The 14,921-nt window shown below is 35.6% G+C and overlaps 1 protein-coding gene across 9 annotated transcripts in view; it reads left to right on the plus strand.

The window, feature by feature from the left end:
• The window catches only part of HDAC8 (histone deacetylase 8), a 240,559-nt gene that overhangs the window by 93,484 nt on the left and 132,154 nt on the right, over nt 1-14,921 (plus strand). The window lies entirely within an intron of this gene.

Consider the following 14,921-nt stretch of genomic DNA (forward strand, 5'->3'; position numbering starts at 1 on the left):
CTCTGTTCTTTGGTGGTAGTCCTGGTCTCTCAATTTTTTTTGACTGATATAAAATTTAAAAAATACACTATCACCACCAAGACAGGTCTGGTATTTTTCCAGTGATTAGTGGCACACAAAAGTGGAGGCAGGACCATCCAAAATGTGAAACATGTCATTTGAACCTTTGCCATTTTCTTTAGTCACATGAGATGGGCTTTACGTTTTCCAAGGCATAGATGTCTGTTCTAATTTTCTCAAAACAGGTGTAATAGAAAGCTGAGAGCTGTGAGTGTGCTGATGATCCCTTTATCTGAAGGTGTACCCCTTCTCTTCCCACCCACCCTGACACCTGGTGGGAAGCATGTTATCACAGATCAGGATGTGTAGCTGCAGGCTTTAGACTGTGACTTATAATAATAAATCAATGACTGTAGCTCCACCCTCTCAAGCCATCTCCCAAGGGGTCGAGATGGCACTTGGGTTATAACATTTTGTTTCCTGCTCGATGCAGAAGCTGTACACTTGGGACCACTATGCTTTTTCAAGTTACTATTATTTTTTTAAAAATTAGAAACAACAAGCTAATTTCCTTCCAATTTTCTTCTAACCACAGATGAGGCATAATGTGTATCTCAGAAAAACCACTCAATGTGTCTAAAATACAAATAGAAGGCACTCTATAATTTGAGACAATTTGCTGGTGTCAGGGTTAATATAAGTCTCTTTTCTTGACTTACCTTTATTCAGTAATTGGAAGCTTTATGAAATATAAAGGTAAGCGAACAAATTACATTTGTGAACAAATGTAATCGCTGTTATTGCTATGGGAATATCTCAGGTTGCATTGTAATTTAAAGCACTGAGACTTTAAAAACTGATCAAGTTATGTCAAAAAGTAGTTTTAAGCTGTGGAAGCCTGAATTGAGAATGACTGTTCTGTTCCTAGGAAACAATGCAAATCTATAGATTCATCTGTCTTAAAAGGTTGATAAAATTTTAATAAAGATGAATACTGCCTCTGGTACCTGAAAATGCCTGGCTGAGTATGGACTTGGCCATCTAGATAGACATGTCCTATCCTTATACTGATATAGTCTGCCAGATTAAATGAGATATAATATATGTCAAGTGGCAAACACACAGTTCTTGGCACACAATAGGCATTTTTGAAATGCAAGTTTTCTCCTTCCCCTTTGTATGCTCCTAACAACTTCTTATACTCAGACATTTATGACTTTGTCATTCATAAATTTGTCCAAACCCTTTCGAATCCCTTCTGTCATATCCTTCTGGTATAAGAGATGTGAGTCATCCAAGAGGGAACAAAGAAGAAAATTGAAATGACCGTCTTCCAGGTACAATAAGATAACATTTTAATGAAAATTGCCAAAAATAGCCCACACAGTGTAAAGGCATATATAAGTTTTGTGCCACAATACACAGTTGCACACAAATATCCCTGTAGTCTTCTGTAATCAGATCAACAAATGGTAGCTCAAAAAATATTTACTGAGCGCCCATTGTGTGCCAGGCACTATGCTAGGTGTCTTGGAAGAGACAAAGACACTAAGACCTCAACCCCTACCTCAAACAGCCTGGGATAAAGGGGAGTATGAGTGCTGGGGAGATATGCAGATACACAAATAATTATATTACATGGCAGAATAAGAACCACAAGACTATAGGAACAATAGCTATGGAGATGTGCATCAAATATGAAGGGGATACAAAGGAGTGTACAAAATATCCTGCCCTCCATGAGCTGAAAATGTAATTGAGAAATCTAATCGGTGAAAAGGTCAGGACAGTGTAGCAGGCAGCTGCAGTCTGCTGGCTAACCCCCTCACTGTCTTCCCTCTCAGTCTCAGCTTTTGTTCTTCTGTCTCCTAGGATAATAATCCTCCTCCTCCAGATGTCCTTTCCCCACCTCTCTACAGTCTTCTTCAGTCCAGCTTAAAGCCCTGTGCTTTTAAAAATCCCTTACCTAAATATACCAAGGCCCTTTGAGCTCTTCCTTCACATTCATTTGTTCCTTCATTCATTTACCAAATATTCATTGTGCCCATACTGCTTGCCAGGCACTATTCAGACCTGAATTCAAGGATACAAAGGCTAACAAGATAAACCCAATGGCCTCAAAAATCTCATCATCTAATAGAGGGGACCGAACAATGTGCTCAACCCAGGATAGATGAGGAGCGTAGAGGAGATATTTCACCAAGACTTTAAACTGAATATGGGAGGTTGTTTGGGAGTTTGCCAGGTGAAGAAGATGGAAAGGCATTCTGGGCAGAAGGAATAGAAATTGGAAAGGACCTGGTACCTCGTGGGACCAGGGAGAAGTTTGATATAGTAGAACATAGGGTTTATGAGAGAGAGAAAAGGATTAAGGCTTGAATGGAAATTGGAGCCAGATTATGAAGAGCCTTGAGTGCTGAACTAAAGAGCTTACCCTTTTTTCTATGAAAACAGATGAGCTTTGGTTTTTAGAAAGCTTGCTTGGTAGAGCATGGAAGATAGATAGCAAAAGGGAGAGAGCTGAGAAAGTCAAACCTGTTGAGAAGTTCAAGGACACTCCTATAACACTCAAGTCTGTAGCATACATTTGGTCATCTGTGGTTTTGGTTGTCTTCATTGCCCTTTAGTGCTCATCAGTGTGTTAAGACCCAGCAAGTTGGTGTTCATTCGTTGAATGAACAATTGAATCAATGAGTGTTTGAATAATAAGTGTCTCAACATTCATACTGGAAAACTTATATTTTTAAGATGGAAGAATTGGAAGCATAATCTAGTCTTTTTCTAGAAACTAACCCCAGTAACAACTACCCATTCTTTGCAAGAAGTACCAGGTATCGCAGTAGGAAATAGATGTATCCATGGGAAAACACTAGATCACCAATGAAAGGAAGAGAACTGGGAAGGCAAGCATTGGAAGTGATTAGCGGTGAAATTTCAATCATAACCCTCGTGAGATACAAAACCAGTCATGCCCTAAAACCATTGATCAAGGAGTTAGTTCCAGCCCAGAAACTGGGGAGCCAGATTGGCCAGCCAGGCATGGAATAAGAAGGTAATCCCACTGGAAGAAGAGTTGGGCCCAGCTGGGAGAGCTGAGAGGAATTGACCCTGCCCATGTGACTGGCCCAAGTATCTCTACCATAGGGCAATCCCAAAGGTGACATGGGGTCCCATAAAAAGGCTAATTTAGCAAATCACTCACTACATATAATAGGGCTTATGGACTATTACATTTAAGAATGTTGTGTAATCCAGTAATACTATTTGGATCCTATGATCTAGGATAGAGTAAGACAGTTATATTATGGACAGTTATGTTCATATATACATATATGTATACAGATATATCAGGTATGTGTACATACCTGAATCATAAAGTAGATCTTTAAACAAAATTTAGTGAACAAAAATATTTATTTAAACAGACTCCTTTTGATGGACTGGTTAAATAAGTTATGCCTCATTCATATGAGGGGATATATATAGCCATAGAAAAGAATTAAGTTGATTTACATACAAGTGTATGTTACTAATGTAAAACAGTCTTGCATTGCAGTCTATAGGTTGTACTGAATTCATAGATTGATTTGGGGCAACATAATATCTTAATACTTACTCTTTCAGTACATGAATTTGCTATCTCTTTCCATTTATTTGTCTTTAATTTCAAATTTTTAATTTATACTTTTCAGTGAACAGGTCTTACACAAATTTTGTTAAATTTATCCCTGCTTCATGACTTTGATGTTGTTATAAATGGTATTTTTAATTTCAATTTCTAATTGTTGCTAGAATATAGAAATACAAATACAACTGAATTTTTATATTTATCTTGAATAATGTAACATTGCTGAACATTAGCTCTAGTAGCTTTTCTGTAGATTCCTTAGCATGTTCCATGTATACAAACATGTCATCTGTGAATAAAGAGACTTTTACTTATTCTTTTATAATCTTCATACCTTTTATTTCTTTTTCTTGCTTTGTTACGCTGGTTGGGACCTCCAATGCAATGTCAAATAGAAGTGGTGAGAATGAACATCTTTGTCTTGTTCCCTATCAGTGGGGGAAAGCACTTAATCTTTCACTATGAAGTGTGAGGTTAGCAGTAGGGATTTTTTTTTCAATATCCTTTATTAGGTTGAGGAAGTTCCCTTCGATTCATAATTTACTGAGAATTTTTCTCACAAATGAGTGTTCAGTTTTGTCAAATGCTTTTTCTTCATCTATTGAAATGGTCATATGGTGTCCACTTATTCTGTTAATATAATAAATTGCATTAATTGTTGCTTTTTCATGTTAAACTAATGTAGCATTCCTGGGATAAACCCTACTTTGTTATGGTATATTATCCTTTTTATATACTACTGGATTCAGTTTGTTGAAATTTTGTCAAAGATTTTTGTGTCTATGTTGATGAGGGACGTTGATCTGGTTTTTTGGTTTTGGGGTTTTTTTCTTCTAATGTCTTTGTCTGGTTTTGATATCAGGGCTATGCTGATCTTATAAAAATGACTTGGGAACTATCCCCAAGTCCTCTGTTTTTCTGAAAGAATTTATGTAAATTGACACTATATATCTTACTTAAATGTTTCATAGAATTTATCAGTGAAAACATTTGAGCCTGGAGTTTTGTTTGTGGGAAGGTTTTTAACTATGAATTCTATTTCTTTTATAGTTACATGGCTAGTCAGACTTTCTGTTTCTTCTTGCTTCCATGTTGATAATTTGTCTTCAAGGTATTTGCTTATTCACTCATAATTTTCCCTTATTGTTATTTTAAAGTCTATAGGAGCTATAATGATATCCCCTCTTTCATTCCTAGTATTGCTAATTTCTTCCCTTTTTTCTTGATCATTTTAACTTGTGGCTTAACAGATTTAGCGAACTGTATTTTCTTCAAAGAATGAGCTTTTAGATTCGACTTTATTTTTCTCTTTTCTATTTCATTATTTCTGCTCATATCTTTGTTATGTCCTTCCTTCTACTTATTTTGTATTGATTTTTAATTCTTTCTCTAGTTTCTTATGGTAGAAACTTAGTTCATTGATTTCAAGCCTTTCTTTTTTAATATAGGTATTTAATGCTGCAAATTTGCATCTAAGCACTGCTTTAGCTACATCCCACAGATTTTGATATAGTCTCTTCATTTTCATTTGGTTCTAATTTTCTTCTTAGACTGATGGGTTATTTATAAGTGTGGGTTTTTAAAAATTAATTTCTAAGTATTTGAGGACTTTCCAGATATTTTTCTATATATATTAACTTTAATTTTGCTGTGCTCAGAGAACATACTTTGCATGATTTCAGTCCTTTTATATTTATTGCAATTTGTTTTATGGTCCAGCATGTGATCTATCTTGGTGATTGTGTCATGTAATTTGTAAAGAATGTGTATTTTGCTGTTGCTGGATAGCATTTTCTGTCATTATCAATTAGGTCAGGTTGGTTGAGAGTGTTATGTCTTCTATATCCGTACTGATTTTTTGTCTGCTAATTCTGTCAATTACTGAGAGAGTTGAAATCTCAACTATAATTTTGGATTTGGCTGTTTTTCCTTTTAGTTGTGTCTGTTTTGGCTTTATGTATTTTTGAAGCTTTGCTACTAGATGTATGCACACTTAGGGTTGTTAATATCTTCTTGATGAATTGACCCCTTTATTATTATGAAATAGCCCTCTTTATTTCTGGTACTATTCCTTGTTCTAAAGTCTACATTGTCTGATTTTAATATTGTCATACATGCTTCATTATGATTATTATTTGTATGGTATATCTTTTTCTGCCCTTTTACTTTTAAGCTGTTTATGTCTTCATATTTACAATGGATTTCTTGTAGATAGCATATAGGTGGGTTGTGATTTTCTTGTCCAGCCTGACAATCTCTGCCTTTTAGATGGTGTGCCTAGACCACTTACCTTTAAATTAAGTATTTATATGTTCAGGTTTAAGTCCATCTTCCTATTTGTTTTCTATTTGTCCCCTCTGTTCTTTATTTCTTACATTCTATTTTCCTGCCTTCTTTTGAATTAAATGAGTTTTTTAAGGATTCCATTTATCTTCTTTATTTGCTTATTAGCTATAACTTTGTTTTAATTTTTTGTGGTTCCTTTGGGGTTTACAGTATGCATTTTCAACTTATTATAGTCTACCTTCAAATAGCATTACACTACTTCATGTGCATTATAGCACCCTTGTGACAGTATTCTTTATTTTTTCCTTTTCCTTCCATGTGCTATTGTAGTCATATATTTTACTTTGCATATGTTATAAACCCCATGATGCATTGTTATTATCTTTCAAACTGTCAATTATATATTTTAAACTTTTTTTTAATTTATTTATTATTTTTTTGGGGGGTACACCAAGTTCAATCATCTGTTTTTATACACATATCCCCGTATTCCCTCCCTCCCTCGACTCCCCCATCACCCTCCCTCGAGTCCCCCCCATCCTCCCCCTCCCAGTCCTCTAAGGCATCTTCCATCCTCGAGTTGAACACCCTTTGTTATATAACAACTTCCCACTGGCTATCTATTTTACAGTTGGTACTATATATATGTCTGTGCTACTCTCTCGCTTCGTCTCAGCTTCCCCTTCACCCCCCCGCCCACTCCCAAACCTCGAGTTCTCCAGTCCATTCTCTGCATCTGCGTCCTTATTCTTGTCACTGAGTTCATCAGTACAATATTTTAAACTTTTTAAATATTTATTAATTCATTTAAAATAAGAATAATAATTCCTGTACATGTTAGCACAAATAACATGTGATTTTTTAAAAACTGTTTTTTCCGAGACAAAAAAAAATTTCATGAGAAGAATGGCAATGCTGTACATTTTTGCACATCTCTATAACATCTGGCTTAATAGATGACAGCTGACTTCTCATACCTGCTTCTACATTCAATGTGTTTTGATATTATTTTTGTTAAAGTATATGGAAAAAATCCAGCTTCACATAGATCTGTAGATGGAAAAGGGAAGTGTATTTTAATAACCTTTACAGGTCATTATGGATATTCTTCTTTGATACTACACAAAAACTCTACAAATGGTAATTTCTTAAAGGTTAATGCTGTGTGGAATCTGAAAACATATCAATGAACTTTGTGTGTACTGTCACATTAAAATTCATTGGTCATCTTGTACTTTGAAGGGATATTTGACCCACCTTATTCATATTGATTATTTGAAAAATATCTGTTCACTAAGTTACGCAAATATTACAAATGTTGAAACACTTTATGCAGTATCAGAAATCACATTAACTGATAGGAATGCTGATCTCTTTGGAACAAAGCTTAAGTTTTGGGGAACTGTCAAGCTTATAATGGCAGAAGGAAGTTTTTCAAAATTCTGATTTTCATTCAAAAATGTGTGAGGGACTTCCCTGGTAATCCAGTGGTTAAGACTCCACGCTTTCACTGCATGGAGCATGGATTCGATCCCTGGTCAGGGAACTAAGATCCCTCATGCCATGTGGAGCAGCCAAAAAAAAAAAAAAAAAGCATGTGTTATCATTGGCAGCAAATAGTGTCAGTTAGTGATATTTTACCTAAAGTGTTAGGCTAACTTCATCTTTGAGAAAGTGTCTGCTGAACATCCAAGTATTTAATTATGGTTTCTCCATTAGTTATTCTTCTATGCAAAAATGTTATTCCATGAAAAGTGGCTATTTAAGTCCTGCTTAATCACAGATGTGCTTTTCCTCAAGACAACCACCATAGTATAGTTTATAACAGAAGCACTTTTGCATACCTCCTATTTTGTCCAGGATCAAGATTTCATCATTTTTAGTGCTTCGCCAAGGCTATTCTTAAGTGAAACTGGATTTTTTCTTTTTACTGTGTGTACACGGCAATAAAGAATAAATAAATGCTGGTATATTTTGTACTACTGCCTTAATTTATATACCATGGTTCCAGCAGTTTTACCCACCATTGCTTTTGCACATTCATGAGAATATAGTTGCTCTGGGATAAACCATATTATACACACACACACACACACCCCATAACCAAAAATATATGCCATAAATATATATATATATACACACATATATATATAATATAAAATATATAAGTTGCTCCAGGATAAACCATGAGATTCAAACAAGTTGTTCAGCACTTTCAATATTTTAGTACCACTTATGATTATTGCTGACTGTTCACATAAAGAAGGTCTTCTTCAAAGATTAGCGCTGATACCGTGTAACTACAAGCAAAACAGCAAGTCTAGCCACATTTATAGGCTTGTCTGTTTTTTTTCTTTGTTTTTTTTTGAGTTCAATCAATAGGAATTTATTTCACATTAACTCAGGAGATAGGACTTTTTACTACAACAGGTAGAATGCCTGCTCAAAACATTTTAACTTGATTACACAACAATTCATAATGGAAAGTAAAAAAGCTACCTTTATTCTTATTGTTGCTTAACTTTTACAATGGAAAACCATTTTATAAATGGTGATGAGGTGGCGTGGTTAACTTTTTTTTTGGGAGGGGGGATAGTTGTTTTACAGTGTTGTGTTAGTTTCTACTGTACAGCAAAGTGAAGTAGAGTTAGACTTGTCTGTTTTTAAGGTGAGAGTACAGTTCTGCAAATGAGATAGTAAGTCTTTCACTGAAAACTAATGGAAGAAATCATAGAAGATCTAAATAAAGAGATATACTATATAAATGGAGTGGATTCAATATTGTAAATATGTCATCTATGGGGGAAAATCTCATCTAAGAAAAAAACCCAAAGAAGAAAATACTAAATCAAAAGATGGATTTAGCACAGTTGAAAGATATAAGATCAATATACAAAAATCAACTATATTTCTATATCCTAGCAATGAACGAAATGGAAATGGAAACTAATGTTAAGAGAATGAAAGGACAAGCCACAGACTGGGGTAAAATAGTTATAAATAACAATCTGATAAAAATGAGTTCTATCCAGAATACATAAATAACTCTCAAGTGCAATATTAAGAAAATAAGCAACGCAATAAAAAGTAAAAGAAAAAAAAATAACTGTCTCCATGTTCTAGAGCTAAATGTTTAGATAAACAAGTTACTGTACCATTGAAAAGAGGCAGTGCTATGAGTTATTTTACTAACTTTTCATCCAGTGGGCATTAAGCAGTGTCAACTGTCTAAGGCTTCACTGGTCTCTAAGCTATTATGTGCATTTCTCCAGCCCATGCAATACAATAACTTATGCATAAGATGCTTCAGTGACTTTTTCATTTCTAGTCTGAAAAGCTCTAACAAACAATTTTTGGTTTTTAATAAGCTCATCATGTCTACACTTAAAATACTCAATTTCTTTCCCTGTAACTATGAATGAATGGTCTGAAAATGATGCCACAACTTAAATAATGAATTATTTTGAAACTATGTGAAAATGTTCTGTGGCGAAGACACTATAAGGTAAATTAATGCCATATATAAAGATAATTGTAATCATGTTTTCATTTATTGCTTACAATTTCACCCCATGTTTTTGAAGTAATGTCTTCCTTCCATTAATCAGAGCCCTCACCAATACTGCAGTTTCATCTTTTTTTTTTAAGAACTTTTATTGAGATACAGTTAACAGACAATAAACAGCATATATTTAGAGTGTACAATTTGGTATCCCAATCTCCCAATTCATTCCCCCCCAACCCTCCCCGCTTTCCCCACTTGGTGTCCATGTGTTTGTTCTCTACACCTGTGTCTCTATTTCTGCCTTGCATTTCCTCTTTCATAGTTGTTAGCATTTGCCTTATGTATTGAGGTGCTCCTATATTGGGTTCATATATATTTATAATTGTTATCTCCTCTTCTTGGATTGATTCCTTGATCTTTATGTAATGTCCTTTCTTGTCTCTTGTAACATTTTTTATTTTAAAGTCTATTTTATCTCTTATGAGTATTGCTACTCCAGCTTTCTTTGCATTTTCATTTGCATAGAATATCTTTTTCCATCCCCTCACTTTCAGTCTGTATGTGTGCCTAGGTCTGAAGTGAGTCTCTTCGAGACAGCATATATATGGGTCTTGTTTTTGTATCCATTCATCCACTCTGTGTCTTCTGGTTGGTGCATTTAGTCCATTTACATTCAAGGTAATTATCGATATGTATGTTCCTATTACCATTTTCTTAATTGTTTTGTTTTTGTTTCTGTAGGTCCTTCTCTTCTCTTATGTTTCCCGCTTAGAGAAGTTCCTTTAGCATTTGTTGCAGGACTGGTTTGGTGGTGCTGAATTCTCTTAGCTGTTGCTTGTGTGTAAAGCTCCTGATCCCTCCGTCGAATCTGAATGAAATCCTTGCTGGGTAGAGTACTCCTGGTTGTAGGTTCCTCCCTTTCATCACTTTAAATATATCATGCCACTCCCTTCTGGCTTGCAGAGTTTCTGCTGAGAAATCAGCTGTTACCCTTATGGGAGTTCCCTTGTATGTTATTTGTCGTTTTTCCCTTGTTGCTTTTAATAACTTTTCTCTGTCTTTAATTTTTGTCAGCTTGACTACTATATGTCTTGGCGTGTTTCTCCTTGGATTTATCCTGCCTGGGACTCTCTGCACTTCCTGCACTTGGGTAGCTATTTCCTTTCCCATGTTAGGGAAGGTTTCAACTATAATCTCTTCCAGTATTTTCTCAGGTCCTTTCTCTCTCTCGTCTCCTTCTGGGACCCCTATAATGCGAATGTTGGCGTGTTTAACGTTGTCCCAAAGGTATCTTAGGCTGTCTTCAGTTCTTTTCATTCTTTTTTCTTTATTCTTTTCTGTATCAGTGATTATCAGCATTCTGTCTTCCAGCTCACTTATTCGCCCTTCTGCCTCCGTTAATCTGCTATTGGTTCCTTCTAGTGTATTTTTCATTTCCGTTATTGTGTTGCATATCTCTGTTTGTTTGCTCTTTAATTCTTCTAAGTCTTTGGTAAACTTTTCGATCTTTGCATCCAGTCTTTTTTCAAAGTCCTGGATCATCTTCACTATCATTATTCTGAATTCTTTTTCTGGAAGGATGCCTATCTCCTCTGCATTTAGTTGTTTTTCTGGTGTTTTATCTTGTCCCTTCATCTGGTACAAAATCCTCTGCTTTTTTATTTTCTCTTTCTTTCTGTGGCTGTGGTTTTCAGTTCTGCAAGACGAAATACTGCTGATACTGCTTGATACTGCTGTCTGCCCTCTTGTGGAGGAAGCTATCTGGGAGCCTCCTGTGTGCTTCCTGATGGGAGGGACTGATGGTGGGTAGGGCTCTGCAGTTTCATCTTTTTAAGCATCTTCAAGCATAGAGGTTGCAGCTTGCATTTGAGAAAGCAAGTCTTCTAATATCCTTTATTAAGCCAACAATCCATATTCTTGTTATGTTCTATCTAGGTGTAAGTAAAATTCTAGGATTTCAAAATAATGATTTACTAAATAAAAATAGTTACAGAGATTACAGCAGGTATGACTAAGGGTACATTTTCCATGTCCTTCTTGTAGTTAGGGAGTCCAAGTACTGGTCTTGGTACCAGTACTTCAGAGGGTAGAACTGAGAAGCTTAAATGAAGGAATGGAAGAAAAGAGCCAAAGCCCAACCAGGCAAGAGATCTCATAGTAGGGGCACCTGCTATATGGGACCCAGCAGGAGATGCAGGGAGACTAGATAACTACTCATATCAGCCAAGGGATGCAATGCTCAGGCTAGAATGCACCTATTAGCAACTCTGGACCACACCTCCTACACCCACAGCCGGGCTGTGCCACCTTTTGGCTGCACTGTTTTGTTCCACTTACTCTGCCACCAGGCTGACAGTCTTCCTCACTGCTCCACGGCAGTGGCACTGCTTTTCAGTCAGCACATATACACCACCACTGGACCTGCTGCTCTCAACATTGCCCTAGATTATCATTGAAAGAAGTTTAAAAATGAGTAAAAATAAATATTTTATATTTACCGTTTCTAGCATTTTTCAATCCTTTGTGTAGATCCAGGTTTCCATCTGGTAAAAGTTACGTTCTTTTAAAGAACTTAACCACAACAACTTGTTTTCTCATGGTATAGGTCTGCTAGCAACAAATTCTCTTACCTTTTGTTTGAAAAGTCTTTATTTTGTCTTAATTTTTGAAGGATATTTTCACTGGATATAGAGTTCTAACAACAACTTGTTTTCTCATGGTATAGGTCTGCTAGCAACAAATTCTCTTACCTTTTGTTTGAAAAGTCTTTATTTTGTCTTAATTTTTGAAGGATATTTTCACTGGATATAGAGTTCTAAGTTGATAATTTTTTTCTTTCAGAACTTTGAAGATACCACTCAGTTGTCTTCTTGCTTGCACATTTCCTCATGAGAAGTCTGCAATCATTCTTAGCTTTATTCCTTTGTACAATATGTGCCTTTTTTTCTCTCTGGCTGCTTTTAACTTTTCTCTTTGTGACTAGTTTTCAGCAGCTTGATTAGCTTGCCCTGGTGTGGTTTTCTTTGTGTTTATCCTGTTATGGTGTTCATTGAGCTTCTAGGATCTGAGGGTTTATAGTTTTCATCAAATTTAGAAATATTTCAGCCATTATGTATTTCCTGTCCTTTTTCTCCTCTACTTCTGGGACTCCAGTTAAACCTGTTAGACCAGTTTTATTGTCCCATAGGTCACTGCAACCTTTTTTTTTTTTTCAGCCTTTTTTTCTCTTTACTATTCATTTTGAAGAGTTTTTTTTTCAGCCTTTTTTTCTCTTTACTATTCATTTTGAAGAGTTTCTATTGCTTTGCCTTCAAGTTCATTGATCTTTTCTTCTGCAGTATGTAACTACTGTTAATCCCATCCAGTGAAATTTTCCTTTCAAATATTTTACTTTTCATCTCTATAATTTCTATTTTGAAAGATACTCTCCAAAGAAATTAAATCTTTTTAAAAAGATAACCAAGAAAAAATTTGTTTGCAACTTCTCTTATTGTGTTCACATTTTCTTTACATCCCTTAACATATGGAGTATATTTATAATAGCTGTTTTCAGGGGCTTGTCTAGTAATTCCATTATCTCTTGTCATTTCTGAGTCTGTTTCTGTTGACTGATTTTCTCTGAGTTGTAGATCACATTTTCCTGCTTCCTTATATGTTTAGTAATGTTTTAACTGGATATCCAACATCATGATTTTGCATTCTTGAGTGCTGGATTATTTTGTATTGATTTAGAGAGGATTGTACTTTTTCCTGATACTGTGGATATCAGATAAGTGGATAAATTATTGTGGATCAATTTGATCCTTTCAAGGTTTGTTTTTAAGCATATTTAGAGTAAAGCTTGAGTAGCCTTTACTCTAGGGCTAATTTAGCTCATTTTGAAGGCACTGCTCCTCTGAAGTTTCTACCTATACCCCATGTATTCAGTGAGGTCTCTCCATCTTGGCCCTGTGTGAACTCTGGGAAGTGTTCATCTTACAACTTCTAAGTAATTGTTTCCCTGGAAGTTTTTCTAGACTGTCTTTATGAAGTTTTACCATGTACATGTTTAGATTGGCATTTATCAAAAGACTCAAGGGGGCCTCTATGCATATTTCTATTAATCTTTTCTTTTTGGTTTAGCTCCATTCTCACAATTTCTAATTGCCCTGGCCTTTCAGAACTCTAGTCTCTGTCTTCTCTACTTGGAGATTGCTAGGCTCTATTTGGATCCCACTCCTATACTACAGTCCAGGGATTACCTCCAGGCAGAAAGCTGGGGTGATGGTAGGACTCACCTCATTTGTATCCCTTTTCTCTCAGATCACGATCTTGTGTTGGCTCTTGTTCAATGTCTGAAAATAAATGTTTCATACATTTTGTCAATTTTCCAGTTGTTTCCAAAGAGAAAATAATTCCACGTCTTCTTTCCTCTCACAGCCAGAAGCAGAAGCCCTTTACTTATCTGCTCTTAATTTTTTTTTCTGCCTTCATTTTTGAAGGATATTTTTGCTGGATATAAAATTCTACGTTGACAGTTTTTGTTTTCTTCTGGCCTCCATTGTTTCTGATGGAAGGTCAGTCTTATCATTGTTTCCCTATGTATAATATGCCTTATTTATTTGGCTGCCTGTTTAAATTTATCTCTGGTTTTCAGAACTTTGACCATTTGCCTTAGTGTACTTTTATTTGTATTTATCCTGTTTGGGATGCCCTGAGTTCCTGGATCTGTGGGTTGCAGTTTTGGATATAATTTGGAAAATTATCAGCTGGTACTTCACTTTTTCTCCCCTGTTCTCTCTGTCTTGTCTTTCTGGGACACCAGTTACACATGTGTTGGATTGATTGATAGTGTCCTACAAGTCACTGAAACTCTCATTTTTCTTCCAATATTTTTTCTCTGTGCTTCAGTTTGCATGATTTCCATTGATCTATCTTCAGGTTTACTAATTATTTCTTCTTTAGTATTCAATCTTCTATTAATCCCATCCAATGAATTTTTTTATCCCATCTCATCCAACGATTTTTTTTCAACTTCTTCATTTTGAAATGGTTTTAGATCCAGAGACAATTGTGAAAATAGTACAGTGAGGTCCCATGTACCCTTTACTCAGTTTCTCCCAATGGTAATATATAACTGTGGTACAATATCAAAACCAGGAAATTGACGTTGGTACAATCCACAGACTTATTCAGATTTGACCAGTTTTACATGCACTCACTCGTGTGTGTGTGTGTGTGTGTGTGTGTGTGTGTGTTTAGTCCTATGCAGTTTTATCACATGTATAGATTGATATACCCACTACCACAGTCAGGGTACAAAACTGTTCCATCACTACAAAGACACCCCCCCTTGTGCTACTCTTTTATAACTGCTGCTGCCTTCTCCTCTTCCCCCACCCCATTTCTAATAACTAATCTGTTCTTCACGTCCACCATTTTTTTCATTTAGAGAATGTGATATAAATGGAATTATGTAGTGTGTGACCTCTTGAGATTGGCTTTTTCACTCAGTGTAATCAC

This window comes from Hippopotamus amphibius, chromosome X (assembly GCF_030028045.1).
Source record: "Hippopotamus amphibius kiboko isolate mHipAmp2 chromosome X, mHipAmp2.hap2, whole genome shotgun sequence".
In the NCBI taxonomy this organism is placed as follows: domain Eukaryota; kingdom Metazoa; phylum Chordata; class Mammalia; order Artiodactyla; family Hippopotamidae; genus Hippopotamus; species Hippopotamus amphibius.